At 60.6% G+C, this 14,736-nt stretch overlaps 1 long non-coding RNA gene across 1 annotated transcript; it reads left to right on the top strand.

Annotated features, from left to right (window-relative positions):
• Positions 1-255: 255 nt before the first annotated feature.
• Positions 256-14,173, top strand: LOC143976262 (uncharacterized). The gene is made up of 3 exons (XR_013272579.1): positions 256-507; positions 3,429-3,597; positions 13,963-14,173. It is a non-coding gene; the product is annotated as an uncharacterized LOC143976262 (long non-coding RNA).
• The last annotated feature ends 563 nt before the right edge of the window (positions 14,174-14,736 follow it).

Below are 14,736 nucleotides of genomic sequence, written 5' to 3'. Positions count from 1 at the left end.
TACTTCCAGGGATAGGTTTCAAGCACAGGCAGCTTTAACCTTTGGAGTTCACTTTTATTTATTTTTATTTATTTTCATTTTACTTGATCTCGCTCAGTTTTCCTCCTAACCTGTGTAGTGAACAGGTAGAATTTGTCCATAGTGCAATCTTATTTATTTTATTGCAATCACAGGACAGAACAGCCAAATCCCCTATAACGTCCCTGGTTGCCATAGTAACAGCTGCAGGTCTCGTTAACAAGTCACGTGACGCGACTCAACGGCTGATTGCTTGTGGGGACAAGGCAGGCTGCTCTTTAAGCCCGCGCCAGTCCCCTATCTTTTCCGCGGCAGCCCGGCTGCCAGTCCAGCTCAGGCTCAGCCATGGGCACCAGGGGTACAGATACATGAAGGGGGAGGGGCTAGAGGAGAGACCTCTCAACGGCCGCCAGTAGAGTTAAGCCTTTGGAGCTTGGGGGCATGGCCACGAAGGGGAGGAGCCTGATGCAGCCCCGGATCAGAGACATAGTAAGTGTGGCCACCTGTAACCTGAATAGGAGGAGGGGGTGGGGCGGCTGTATAGAGAAGAATCATTCCCTCCATCCTCCTCCCGCAGTCTCTGAATGCTTCTCCTCCTCTCCCTCTTGCAGGATTTCATGTACTGCGGGAGGAGGATGGGGAGAAAGATTCTTCTTTATGCAGCCGCCCCACCCCCTCCTCCTATCCTTATCTCTACCCCTCCCCCCCACAGTGCTCCCCACCTCCTCCATGCCCTCCGCCTCTCTCTCCCTGTGCTCTCCACCTCCCCCAATGCTCTTTAGCACCCCCAAGTGCTCTCCAGCCCCCCTGTTCTCGCCACCTCCCACCTGTGATCTCCACCTCCCCCATGCTCTACGCTGCCCCCTGTGCCCTCTGCCTCTCCCCCTGTGCTTTTCACCTCCCCCTGTGATCTCCACCTCCCCCATGCTCTATGCTGCCCACCTGTGCCCTGCGCCTTAACCCCTGTGCTCTCCATCTTCCTCCTGTGATCTCCACCTCCCCCACGCTCTATGCTGCCCTCTGCCTCTCCCCCTGTGCTGTTCACCGGCCCCTCTTATCTCCACCGCCCTCCATCTCTCTCCCTGTGCTCTACGCTGCCCCCCAGTGCTCTCTAGCCCCCCCCCCCATGCTCTATGGTGCCCACCTGTGCTCTCTAGCCCCCCCCAGTGCTCTCCAGCCCCCCCCTGTGATCTCCACCTCCCTCATGCTCTACACTGCCCCCCTGTGCCCTACGCCTCTCCCCCATTGAACTCCGCCTCCCCCTGTGCTCTCCACCTCCTCTCATGCTCTCTGCTGCTCTCCGCCTCCCCCCTGTGCTCTCTGCCTCCCCCCTGTGCTCTCTGCCTCCCCCCTGTGCTCTCCGCCTCCTCTCTGTGCTCTCATCCTTCCCCCTGTACTCTCCGCCCCACCCTCTGTTTTTTCTACATCCATGCTCTCCCCCCCATGCTCTCTGCCTCCCCCCACAGTGCTCTCCAGCCCCCTTGTACTCTCACCCCACCCCATGTTCTCAAGGTTCTTCCCTGTGCTCTCTGCCCCCCCCACTCTTTCCCTTTCCCCTTCGCCCCCCGCACCTTTGCCGGTGTTGTAACATTTCCTGCGTCCTATGAAATTCGCTCACCCCGTCACTTCCGGTGCAGCTCCGTCACTGAAACAGCTGACGGCGGGCCTGTACCGCGCATGCGCCAATCCCCTGCCATTAACAGCGCATGCGCTGTATATTTATTTTCACGGTGGAGAAAAATTCTAGCCTCGAGTGGGCGGAGACTTGCGGGTGGGCGGGCGGAGCTGAACAGATGGTTAGAACGTCAGCAGCAGCCCCGCCCACCCCAAGATTTTCTTTACTGGTCAAGAAAAATTATGGCTTCAAGCTGTATTAGCGCGTGCGCGGGATATTTGTTCAGCGGTCTACCAAAATTATGGACTCAAGCGGGCGGAGACTTGCTGGGAGGGAGAGATAGAGCGGAGCTTGGAGAGGGGGCGGGGCCCCGTGCATAGCACTGACTACGTATACAGTACATTGTTCTGCCAATAAATTCGCCTCACTGCGCCCAGCAAACACCACCTCACTGTGACCAGAAATCGCCGCCTCACTGCGCCCAGAAATCGCCACCTCACTGTGCCCAAAAAATGCCGCCTTACTGTGCCCAGAAATTGCCGCCTCACTGCGCCCAGAAATCGCCGCCTCACTGCGACCAGAAATCGCCGCCTCACTGCGCCAAGCAAACGCCACCTCACTGCGACCATAAATCGCCGCCTCACTGCGCCAAGCAAACGTCACCTCACTGCGGCCAAAAAATGCCGCCTCACTGCGACCAGAAATTGCCGCCTCACTGCGCCAAGCAAACGCCACCTCACTGCGCCCAGAAATCGCCGCCTCACTCTGCCCAGCAAACGCCACCTCACTGTGCCCAGCAAATGCCTCACTGTGCCCAAAAAATGCCCCTCACTGTGCCCAGCAAACACCTCACTGTGCCCAGCAAACGTCTTACTGCACCCAAAAAATGCCACCTCACTGTGCCCAGCAAACACGCCTCACCGTGCCCAGCAAACACCGCCTCACCGTGCCCAGCAAACGCTGGCTCACTATGCCCATCAAACACAACCACTGTGCTATCAAACACAGCCACTGTACCCATCAATTGCTGCCAGATTGTCAAGCTGTAGCTGTGCTCCCTGGGGATATGCTGATCACCCATCTGTGCTGCTGGAGGGAGCCCAGACGGGCATAAATGAGGGACCTGCATGTCATGGTAAGTGAGACCATCCCATATCCCACTCCATCTTTCCCGAGAACAGGGACCCCCTTCCAACCCCCCCCAGGAGAGGGAACCCCTCCCCCCCTCTGAGGACAGGGACCTCCTCCCCGCAAGACAGAGACCCCCTTCTCCCCCCTGAGGACAGGGAAACCTTCTCTCCTGAGGACAGGGAAACCTTCTCTCCTGGGGACAGGGACCCCCTTCTCTCCTGGGGACAGGAACTCCATCTCCCCTGGGAACGGGGACTTCATCTCACCTAGGGACCCCATCTGCCCTGGGGATCAGGACCCCACCTCCCCTAAGAATAGGAACCTGATCACCCTGTGTGCTCCAACCTCACTGCCCTGCCGGCCATGTGTCCTGTGTGAGGGCCCTCCTGTGACAGCTCTTATAAGGACTTTACCCCACTGTGTGATCCCCCTACATGACTGATCCCTCTGTGTCCAAAACTTACACGGGGAACCCCTCTGTTTGCTCCCCCTACATGTCTGCATACTCTGACCACCACCTGTACCATTTCCACATCCACTGACTGCCTCCTGTATCCTGTGCACATGTTCCGACCCCCTCTTGTACCATGTCTGTAGCCTCTAGCCACCTCCTGTGTCCTGTCTGCAATCTCTGACTATCTCTCGTCTTTTAACGTGTCTGCAGTCTCTTAGGGGGAGTCTGGAGAGGAATCGAGAGTGAGAGCACCGCCAGGATTGGGATTACGCGAGGAGTCAGATGTGTATGGACTGTGGAGAAGAGACTATAGAATAAAAACCAGAACCACCAACCTGGAGCCGTCTAACTGAGCCCTGCACGCTGCACTGGAGAGGAGGTCAGTGACAAGAGGGCACTCATATAAAGGTTTCCCATCATCGCAGTAACACCCCCCAGTGTATTCACTCTGCGGAAGGTGGTCTCTGGTCACCAGAGTTTCCCCCCCCCATAACATTTCCCGGCATTCCCCTTTACCTCAGAGTCCGCAGGATTCTTCCCCAAGGCAAAGGAAAATGCTACAGAGCATGATCTAAGGAGGAACTCTGATGTAAGGGGTGCTCTGGTCACCAGAGACCACCTTATATCAGAGTCCACTGCATTCCCATTTACATCAGAGTTCCAACTTACATCAGGGTCTGCAGCATTGCCCTTTGCATGAGGGTTCGCAGAGTTCCCCCTGTTAGATTAGAAGGGATGGAGACCTACAGACTTGTCCAGAGAACACAGAGGATACATGGGATAGATTAGAAGGGCCTCCATCCCTTCTAATCTAACAGGGGGAACTCTGCGAACCCTGATGCCCTCTGCCTCTCTCTCTCTCTTGCCCTCTGCCTCTCTCTCTCTCTTGCCCTCTGCCTCTCTCTCTCTCTCTCTTGCCCTCTGCCTCTCTCTCTCTCTTGCTCTCTGCCTCTCTCTCTCTCTTGCTCTCTGCCTCTCTCTCTCTCTTGCTCTCTGCCTCTCTCTCTCTCTTGCTCTCTGCCTCTCTCTCTCTCTCTTGCCCTCTGCCCCTCTCTCTCTCCGCTGTGCCCTCTGCCCCTCTCTCTCTCCGCTGTGCCCTCTGCCCCTCTCTCTCTCCGCTGTGCCCTCTGCCCCTCTCTCTCTCCGCTGTGCCCTCTGCCCCTCTCTCTCTCCGCTGTGCCCTCTGCCCCTCTCTCTCTCCGCTGTGCCCTCTGCCCCTCTCTCTCTCCGCTGTGCCCACTGCCCCTCTCTCTCTCCGCTGTGCCCTCTGCCCCTCTCTCTCTGCTGTGCCCTCTGTCTCTCTCTCTGCTGTGCCCTCTGTCTCTCTCTCTGCTGTGCCCTCTGCCTCTCTCTCTCTGCTGTGCCCTCTGCCTCTCTCTCTCTCTCTCTCTCTCTCTCTGCTGTGCCCTCTGCCTCTCTCTCTCTCTCTGCTGTGCCCTCTGCCTCTCTCTGCTGTGCCCTCCGCCTCTCTCTCCCTGTGCTCTCCACCACCCCTATGCTCTACACTGCCCCCCTGTGCCCTCCGCCTTTCCCCCCTATGCTTTTTTACCTCCCCATGTGCTCTCCACCTCCGCCCATGTTCTACGCTCTCCCCCTGTGCTCTTCACCTCCCCCAGTGCTCTCCACCTCCCTTCTGTGCTCCCCACCTCCCCTCATGCTCGCTGCTGCTCTACGTCTCTCTCCCTGTGCTCTCCACCTCCCCCCATGCTCTTCGCTGTCCCCTATGCCCTCCACTTCTCCCCCAGTGCTATCAAGCCCCCCCTTCTCTCCTCCTGCCTCCTGGGCTTTCCACCACCCCCATGCTCTATGCTGCCCCCTGTGCCCTCCGCCTCTCCCCCTGTGCTTTTCACCTCCCCCTGTGATCTCCACCTTCCCCATGCTCTATGCTTCCCACCTGTGCCCTGCGCCTCAACCCCTGTGCTCTCCATCTCCCTCCTGTGCTCTCCACCTCCCCCATGCTCTACACTGCCCTCTGCCTCTCCCCCTGTGCTCTTCACTGACCCCTCTTCTCTCCACCGCCCTCCATCTCTCTCCCTGTGCTCTACGCTGCCCCCCAGTGCTCTCTAGCCCCCCCATGCCTTATGGTGCCCACCTGTGCTCTCTAGCCCCCCCCCAGTGCTCTCCAGCCCCCCCCCCTGTGATCTCCACCTCCCTCATGCTCTACACTGCCCCCCTGTGCCCTACGCCTCTCCCCCATTGAACTCTGCCTAGCCCCTGTTCTCTCCACCTCCTCTCATGCTCCCTGCTGCTCTCCGCCTCCCACCTGTGCTCTCTGCCTCCCCCTGTGCTCTCCGCCTCCCCTCTGTGCTCTCCGCCTTCCCCCTGTGCTTTTTTACCTCCCCCTGTGCTCTCCACCTCTGCCCATGCTCTACACTCTCCCCCTGTGCTCTCCACCTCCCTTCTGTGCTCCCCACCTCCCCCCATGCTCGCTGCTGCTCTCCGTCTCTCTCCCTGTGCTCTCCACCTCCCCCCATGCTCTTCGCTGTCCCCTATGCCCTCCACTTCTCCCCCAGTGCTATCAAGCCCCCTCCGTGCTCTCCTCCTCCCTCCTGGGCTTTCCACCACCCCCCATGCTCTGCACTGCCCCCCTGTGCCCTCCGCCTCTCGTCCCTGTGCTGTTTTACCCCCCCAGTGCTCTCCAGCCCCCCCACAGTGCTCTCCACCTCCCTTCTGGGCTCTCCACTGCCCCCTGTGCTCTCTGTCTCTCTCCCTGTGCTCTACACCTCCCCCATGCTCTCCACTGCCCCCCTGTGCTCTCCGTCTCTCTTCCTGTGCTCTTTACCTCCCCTCGTGCTCTCCGCTGCCCCCCCATGCTCTCCTCCTCCCTCCTAGGCACTCCACCACCCCCCATGCTCTACACTGCCCCCCTGTGCCCTCCACCTCTCCTCCCTGTGCTTTTTGACCTCCCCCTGTGCTCTCCACCTCCCCCCATGCTCTACGCTCTCCCCAGTGCTCTCCAGCCCCCCTGTGCTCTCCACCTCCACCCAGTGCTCTCCACCTCCCCCATGCTCTATGCTGCCCCACTGTGCTCTCCACCTCCTCCCATGTTCTACGCTGCCCCCCTGTGCACTTCACCTCCCCCAATGCTCTTTAGCACCCCCAAGTGCTCTCCAGCCCCCCTGTTCTCGCCACCTCCCTCCTGTGTTCTCCACCTCCCCATGCTCTATGCTGCTCCCCTGTGACCTCCGTCTTTCCTCCCGCGCTCTCCACCTCCCCCATGCTCTACGCTGCCCCCTGTGCCCTCCGCCTCTCCCCCTGTGCTTTTCACCTCCCCCTGTGATCTCCACCTCCCCCATGCTCTATGCTGCCCACCTGTGCCCTGCTCCTCAACCCCTGTGCCCGTCATCTTCCTCCTGTGCTTTCCACCTCTGCCATGTTCTACACTGCCCTCTGCCTCTCCCTCTTTTCTCTTCACCGACCTCTCTTCTCTCCACCGCCCTCCATCTCTCTCCCTGTGCTCTCTAGCCCCCCCATGCTCTATGGTGCCCACCTGTGGTCTCTAGCCCCCCCCAGTGCTCTCCAGCCCCCCCCCTGTGATCTCCACCTCCCTCATGCTCTACACTGCCCCCCTGTGCCCTACGCCTCTCCCCTCTGTGCTCTCCGCCTTCCCCCTGTGCTTTTTTACCTCCCCCTGTGCTCTCCACCTCCGCCCATGCTCTACGCTCTCCCCCTGTGCTCTTCACCTCCCCCAGTGCTCTCCACCTCCCTTCTGTGCTCCCCACCTCCCCCCATGCTCGCTGCTGCTCTCCGTCTCTCTCCCTGTGCTCTCCACCTCCCCCCATGCTCTTCGCTGTCCCCTATGCCCTCCACTTCTCCCCCAGTGCTATCAAGCCCCACCCCGTGCTCTGCTCCTCCCTCCTGGGCTTTCCACCACCCCCTATGCTCTACAGTGCCCCCCTGTGCCCTCCGCCTCTCCTCCCTGTGCTTTTTTACCTCCCCCTGTGCTCTCCACCTCCCCCCATGCTCTACGCTCTCCCCAGTGCTCTCCAGCCCCCCTGTGCTCTCCACCTCCCCCAGTGCTCTCCAGCCCCCCCCAGTGCTCTCCAGCCACCCCCAGTGCTCTCCACCTCCCTTCTGGGCTCTCCGCTGCCCCCCTGTGCTCTCCGTCTCTCTCCCTGTGCTCTCCGCTGCCCCCCTGTGCTCTCCGTCTCTCTTCCTGTGCTCTTCACCTCCCCTCGTGCTCTCCGCTGCCCCCCCCGTGCCCTCCACTTCTCCCCCATTGCTATCCAGCCCCCCCCCCGTGCTCTCCTCCTCCCTCCTAGGCACTCCACCACCCCCCATGCTCTACACTGCCCCCCTGTGCCCTCCACCTCTCCTTCCTGTTCTTTTTTACCTCCCCCTGTGCTCTCCACCTCCCCCCATGCTCTACGCTCTCCCCAGTGCTCTCCAGCCCCCCTGTGCTCTCCACCTCCACCCAGTGCTCTCCACCTCCCCCATGCTCTATGCTGCCCCACTGTGCTCTCCACCTCCTCCCATGTTCTACGCTGCCCCCCTGTGCACTTCACCTCCCCCAATGCTCTTTAGCACCCCCAAGTGCTCTCCAGCCCCCCTGTTCTCGCCACCTCCCTTCTGTGTTCTCCACCTCCCCATGCTCTATGCTGCTCCCCTGTGACCTCCGTCTTTCCTCCCGCGCTCTCCACCTCCCCCATGCTCTACGCTGCCCCCTGTGCCCTCCGCCTCTCCCCCTGTGCTTTTCACCTCCCCCTGTGATCTCCACCTCCCCCATGCTCTATGCTGCCCACCTGTGCCCTGCGCCTCAACCCCTGTGCTCTCCATCTTCCTCCTGTGCTCTCCACCCCCCCATGCTCTACGCTGTCCCCTGTGCTCTGCACCTCACCCCCTGTGCTCTCCATCTCCCTCCTGTGCTCTCCACCTCCCCCATGCTCTACACTGACCTCTGCCTCTCCCCCTGTGCTCTTCACTGACCCCTCTTCTCTCCACCACCCTCCATCTCTCTCCCTGTGCTCTACGCTGCCCCCAGTGCTCTCTAGCCCCCCCATGCTCTATGGTGCCCACCTGTGCTCTCTAGCCCCCCCCCCCAGTGCTCTCCAGCCCCCCCCCCTGTGATCTCCACCTCCCTCATGCTCTACACTGCCCCCCTGTGCCCTACGCCTCTCCCCTCTGTGCTCTCCGCCTTCCCCCTGTGCTTTTTTACCTCCCCCTGTGCTCTCCACCTCCGCCCATGCTCTACGCTCTCCCCCTGTGCTCTTCACCTCCCCCAGTGCTCTCCACCTCCCTACTGTGCTCCCCACCTCCCCTCATGCTCGCTGCTGCTCTCCGTCTCTCTCCCTGTGCTCTCCACCTCCCCTCATGCTCTTCGCTGTCCCCTATGCCCTCCACTTCTCCCCCAGTGCTATCAAGCCCCCCCCCCCGTGCTCTCCTCCTCCCTCCTGGGCTTTCCACCACCCCCCATGCTCTACACTGCCCCCCTGTGCCCTCCGCCTCTCGTCCCTGTGCTGTTTTACCTCCCCATGTGCTCTCCAGCCCCCTCCAGTGCTCACCAGCCCCCCCCCCCCAGTGCTCTCCACCTCCCATCTGGGCTCTCTGCTGCCCCCCTGTGCTCTCCGTCTCTCTTCCTGTGCTCTTCACCTCCCCTCTTGCTCTCCACTGCCCCCCCGTGCCCTCCACTTCTCCCCCAGTGCTATCCAGCCCCCCCCCCTGCTCCCCTCCTCCCTCCTGGGCTCTCCATCACCCCCCATGCTCTACACTGCCCCCCTGTGCCCTCCACCTCTCCTCCCTGTGCTTTTTGACCTCCCCCTGTGCTCTCCACCTCCCCCCATGCTCTATGCTCTCCCCAGTGCTCTCCAGCCCCCCTGTGCTCTCCACCTCCACCCAGTGCTCTCCACCTCCCCCATGCTCTATGCTGCCCCACTGTGCTCTCCACCTCCTCCCATGTTCTACGCTGCCCCCCTGTGCACTTCACCTCCCCCAATGCTCTTTAGCACCCCCAAGTGCTCTCCAGCCCCCCTGTTCTCGCCACCTCCCTCCTGTGTTCTCCACCTCCCCATGCTCTATGCTGCTCCCCTGTGACCTCCGTCTTTCCTCCCGCGATCTCCACCTCCCCCATGCTCTACGTTGCCCCCTGTGCCCTCCGCCTCTCCCCCTGTGCTTTTCACCTCCCCCTGTGATCTCCACCTCCCCTATGCTCTATGCTGCCCACCTGTGCCCTGCTCCTCAACCCCTGTGCTCTCCATCTTCCTCCTGTGCTCTCCACCCCCCGTGCTCTACGCTGCCCCCTGTGCTCTGCACCTCACCCCCTGTGCTCTCCATCTCCCTCCTGTGCTCTCCACCTCCCCCATGCTCTACACTGCCCTCTGCCTCTCCGTCCCCCTGTGCTCTTCACCGACCCCTCTTCTCTCCACCGCCCTCCATCTCTCTCCCTGTGCTCTACGCTGCCCCCCAGTGCTCTCTAGCCCCCCATGCTCTATGGTGTCCACCTGTGCTCTCTACCCCCCCCAGTGCTCTCCAGCCCTCCCGTGATCTCCACCTCCCTCATGCTCTACACTGCCCCCCTGTGCCCTACGCCTCTCACCCATTGAACTCCGCCTTGCCCCTGTTCTCTCCACCTCCTCACATGCTCTCTGCTGCTCTCTGCCTCCCCCCTGTGCTTTCCGCCTCCCCCCTGTGCTTTCCGCCTCCCCCCTGTGCTCTCCGCCTCCCCTCTGTGCTCTCCGCCTCCCCTCTGTGCTCTCCGCCTTCCCCCTGTGCTTTTTTACCTCCCCCTGTGCTCTCCACCTCCGCCCATGCTCTACGCTCTCCCCCTGTGCTCTTCACCTCCCCCAGTGCTCTCCACCTCCCCCAGTGCTCTCCACCTCCCTTCTGTGCTCCCCACCTCTCCCCATGCTCGCTGCTGCTCTCCGTCTCTCTCCCTCTGCTCTCCACCTCCCCCCATGCTCTTCGCTGTCCCCTATGCCCTCCACTTCTCCCCCAGTGCTATCAAGCCCCCCCGTGCTCTCCTCCTCCCTCTTGGGCTTTCCACCACCCCCCATGCTCTACACTGCCCCCCTGTGCCCTCTGCCTCTCCTCCCTGTGCTTTTTTACCTCCCCCTGTGCTCTCCACCTCCCCCCATGCTCTACGCTCTCCCCAGTGCTCTCCAGCCCCCCCCAGTGCTCTCCACCTCCCCCAGTGCTCTCCAGCCCCCCCCAGTGCTCTCCAGCCCCCCCAGTGCTCTCCACCTCCCTTCTGGGCTCTCCGCTGCCCCCCTGTTCTCTCCGTCTCTCTCCCTGTGCTCTCCGCTGCCCCCCTGTGCTCTCCGTCTCTCTTCCTGTGCTCTTTACCTCCCCTCGTGCTCTTCACTGCCCCCCCGGTGCTCTCCTCCTCCCTCCTAGGCACTCCACCACCCCCCATGCTCTACACTGCCCCCCTGTGCCCTCCACCTCTCCTCCCTGTGCTTTTTGACCTCCCCCTGTGCTCTCCACCTCCCCCCATGCTCTACGCTCTCCCCAGTGCTCTCCAGCCCCCCTGTGCTCTCCACCTCCACCCAGTGCTCTCCACCTCCCCCATGCTCTATGCTGCCCCACTGTGCTCTCCACCTCCTCCCATGTTCTACGCTGCCCCCCTGTGCACTTCACCTCCCCCAATGCTCTTTAGCACCCCCAAGTGCTCTCCAGCCCCCCTGTTCTCGCCACCTCCCTCCTGTGTTCTCCACCTCCCCATGCTCTATGCTGCTCCCCTGTGACCTCCGTCTTTCCTCCCGCGCTCTCCACCTCCCCCATGCTCTATGCTGCCCCCTGTGCCCTCCGCTTCTCCCCCTGTGCTTTTCACCTCCCCCTGTGATCTCCACCTCCCCCATGCTCTATGCTGCCCACCTGTGCCCTGTGCCTCAACCCCTGTGCTCTCCATCTTCCTCCTGTGCTCTCCACCCCCCCATGCTCTACGCTGCCCCCTGTGCTCTGCACCTCACCCCCTGTGCTCTCCATCTCCCTCCTGTGCTCTCCATCTCCCCCCATGCTCTACACTGCCCTCTGCCTCTCCCCCTGTGCTCTTCACCGACCCCTCTTCTCTCCACCGCCCTCCATCTCTCTCCCTGTGCTCTACGCTGCCCCCCAGTGCTCTCTAGCCCCCCCATGCTCTATGGTGCCCACCTGTGCTCTCTAGCCCCCCCGAGTGCTCTCCAGCCCCCCCCCTGTGATCTCCACCTCCCTCATGCTCTACACTGCCCCCCTGTGCCCTACGTCTCTCCCCCATTGAACTCCACCTAGCCCGTGTTCTCTCCACATCCTCTCATGCTCTCTGCTGCTCTCCGCCTCCCCCCTGTGCTCTCCGCCTCCCCTCTGTGCTCTCCGCCTTCCCCCTGTGCTCTCCACCCCACCCTCTGTTTTTGCTTCCCCCATGCTCTTACCCCCATGCTCTCTGCCTCCCCCCACAGTGCTCTCCAGCCCCCTTGTTCTCTCGCCCCACCCCATGTTCTCAAGGTTCTTCCCTGTGCTCTCTGCCCCCCCCCACTCTTTCCCTTTCCCCTTCGCCCCCCGCACCTTTGCCGGTGTTGTAAAATTTCCTGCGACCTATGAAATTCGCTCACCCCGTCACTTCCGGTGCAGCTCCGTCACTGAAACAGCTGACGGCGGGCCTTTACCGCGCATGCGCCAATCCCCTGTCATTAACAGCGCATGGGCTGTATATTTATTTTCACGGTGGAGAAAAATTCTAGCCTCGAGTGGGCGGAGACTGGCGGGTGGGCGGGCGGAGCTGAAAAGATGGTTAGAACGTCAGCAGCAGCCCCGCCCACCCCAAGATTTTCTTTACTGGTCAAGAAAAATTATGGCTTCAAGCTGTATTAGCGCATGCGCGGGATATTTGTTCAGCGGTCTACCAAAATTATGGACTCAAGCGGGCGGAGACTTGCTGGGAGGGAGAGATAGAGCGGAGCTTGGAGAGGGGGCGGAGCTTGGAGAGGGGGCGGGGCCCGTGCATAGCACTGACTACATATACAGTACATTGTTCTGCCAATAAATACGCCTCACTGCGCCAAGCAAACGCCACCTCACTGCGCCCAGAAATCGCCACCTCACTGTGCCCAAAAAATGGCGCCTCACTGCGACCAGAAATCGCAGCCTCACTGCGCCAAGCAAACGCCACCTCACTGCGCCCAGAAATTGCCGGCTCACTGCGCCCAGAAATCGCCGGCTCACTGCGCCAAGCAAACGCCACCTCACTGCGACCAGAAATCGCCGCCTCACTGCACCAAGCAAACGTCACCTCACTGAGGCCAAAAAATGCCGCCTCACTGCGCCCAGAAATCGCCGCCTCACTGCGCCCAGAAATCGCCAGCTCACTCTGCCCAGCAAACGCCACCTCACTGTGCCCAGCAAATGCCTCACTGTGCCCAAAAAATGCCCCTCACTGTGCCCAGCAAACGCCACCTCACTGTGCCCAACAAATGCCACCTCACCATGCCCAGCAAACGCCTCACTGCACCCAAAAAATGCCGCCTCACTGTGCCCAGCAAACACCTCACTGTGCCCAGCGAACACCGCCTTACCGTGCCCAGCAAACGCTGGCTCACTGTGCCCATCAAACGCAACCACTGTGCCCATCAATTGCTGCCAGATTGTCAAGCCGTAGCTGTGCTCCCTGGGGATATGCTGATCACCCATCTGTGCTGCTGGAGGGAGCCCAGAGGGGCATAAATGAGGGACCTGCATGTCATGGTAAGTGAGACCATCCCATATCCCACTACATCTTTCCTGAGAACAGGGACCCCCTTCCAACCCCCCCCAGGAGAGGGAACCCCTCCCCCCCCTCTGAGGACAGGGACCCCCTCTCCCCAAGACAGAGACCCCCTTCTCCCCCCTGAGGACAGGGAAACCTCCCCCCCCCTGAGGACAGGGACCCCCTTCTCTCCTAAGGACAGGGACCCCCTTCTCTCCTAAGGACAGGGGCCCCCTTCTCTCCTAAGGACAGGGGCCCCCTTCTCTCCTAAGGACAGGGGCCCCCTTCTCTCCTAAGGACAGGGGCCCCCTTCTCTCCTAAGGACAGGGGCCCCCTTCTCTCCTGGGGACAGGGACCCCCTTCTCTCCTGGGGACAGAGACCCCCTTCTCCCCCCTGAGGACAGGGAAACCTCCCCCCCCCCTGAGGACAGGGACCCCCTTCTCTCCTAAGGACAGGGACCCCCTTCTCTCCTAAGGACAGGGGCCCCCTTCTCTCCTAAGGACAGGGGCCCCCTTCTCTCCTAAGGACAGGGGCCCCCTTCTCTCCTAAGGACAGGGGCCCCCTTCTCTCCTGGGGACAGGGACCCCCTTCTCTCCTGGGGACAGGGACCCCCTTCTCTCCTGGGGACAGGGACCCCCTTCTCTCCTGGGGACAGGAACTCCATCTCTCCTGGGAACGGGGACTTCATCTCACCTAGGGACCCCATCTGCCCTGGGGATCTGGACCCCACCTCCCCTAAGAATAGGAACCTGATCACCCTGTGTGCTCCAACCTCACTGCCCTGCCGGCCATGTGTCCTGTGTGAGGGCCCTCCTGTGACAGCTCTTATAAGGACTTTACCCCACTGTGTGATCCCCCTACATGACTGATCCCTCTGTGTCCAAAACTTACACGGGGAACCCCTCTGTTTGCTCCCCCTACATGTCTGCATACTCTGACCACCACCTGTACCATTTCCACATCCTCTGACTGCCTCCTGTATCCTGTGCACATGTTCCGACCACCTCTTGTACAATGTCTGTAGCCTCTAGCCACCTCCTGTGTCCTGTCTGCAATCTCTGACTATCTCTTGTCTTTTAACGTGTCTGCAGTCTCTTAGGGGGAGTCTGGAGAGGAATCAAGAGTGAGAGCACCGCCAGGATTGGGATTACGCGAGGAGTCAGATGTGTATGGACTGTGGAGAAGAGACTATAGAATAAAAACCAGAACCACCAACCTGGAGCCGTCTAACTGAGCCCTGCACGCTGCACTGGAGAGGAGGTCAGTGACAAGAGGGCACTCATGTAAAGGTTTCCCATCATCTCAGTAACACCCCCCAGTGTATTCACTCTGCGGAAGGTGGTCTCTGGTCACTAGAGTTTCCCCCCCCATAACATTTCCCGGCATTCTCCTTTACATCAGAGTCCGCAGGATTCTTCCCCAAGGCAAAGGAAAATGCTACAGAGCATGATCTAAGGAGGAACTCTGATGTAAGGGGTGCTCTGGTCACCAGAGACCACCTTATATCAGAGTCCACTGCATTCCCATTTACATCAGAGTTCCAACTTACATCAAGGTCTGCAGCATTGCCCTTTGCATCAGGGTTCGCAGAGTTCCCCCTGTTAGATTAGAAGGGATGGAGACCTACAGACTTGTCCAGAGTACAGAGGATACATGGGATAGATTAGAAGGGATGGAGGCCCAGAGACATGTCCAGAGAACACAGAGGATACATGGGATAGATTAGAAGGGATGAAGGCCCAGAGAAAACAGAGGAGACCTCCATCCCTTCTAATCTATCCCATGTAGCCTCTGTGTACTCTGGACATGTCCCTGGGCCTTCATCCCTTCTAATCTAACAGGGGGAACTCTGCGAACCCTGATGC

Source organism: Lithobates pipiens, unplaced genomic scaffold (assembly GCF_037356315.1).
Source record: "Lithobates pipiens isolate NorthernLeopardFrog02 unplaced genomic scaffold, aLitPip1_a1.2 Scaffold_13, whole genome shotgun sequence".
NCBI lineage: Eukaryota > Metazoa > Chordata > Amphibia > Anura > Ranidae > Lithobates > Lithobates pipiens.
The sequence above is the reverse complement of the archived record's forward strand: the minus strand, read 5'-3'. Positions and strand labels throughout refer to the sequence as shown.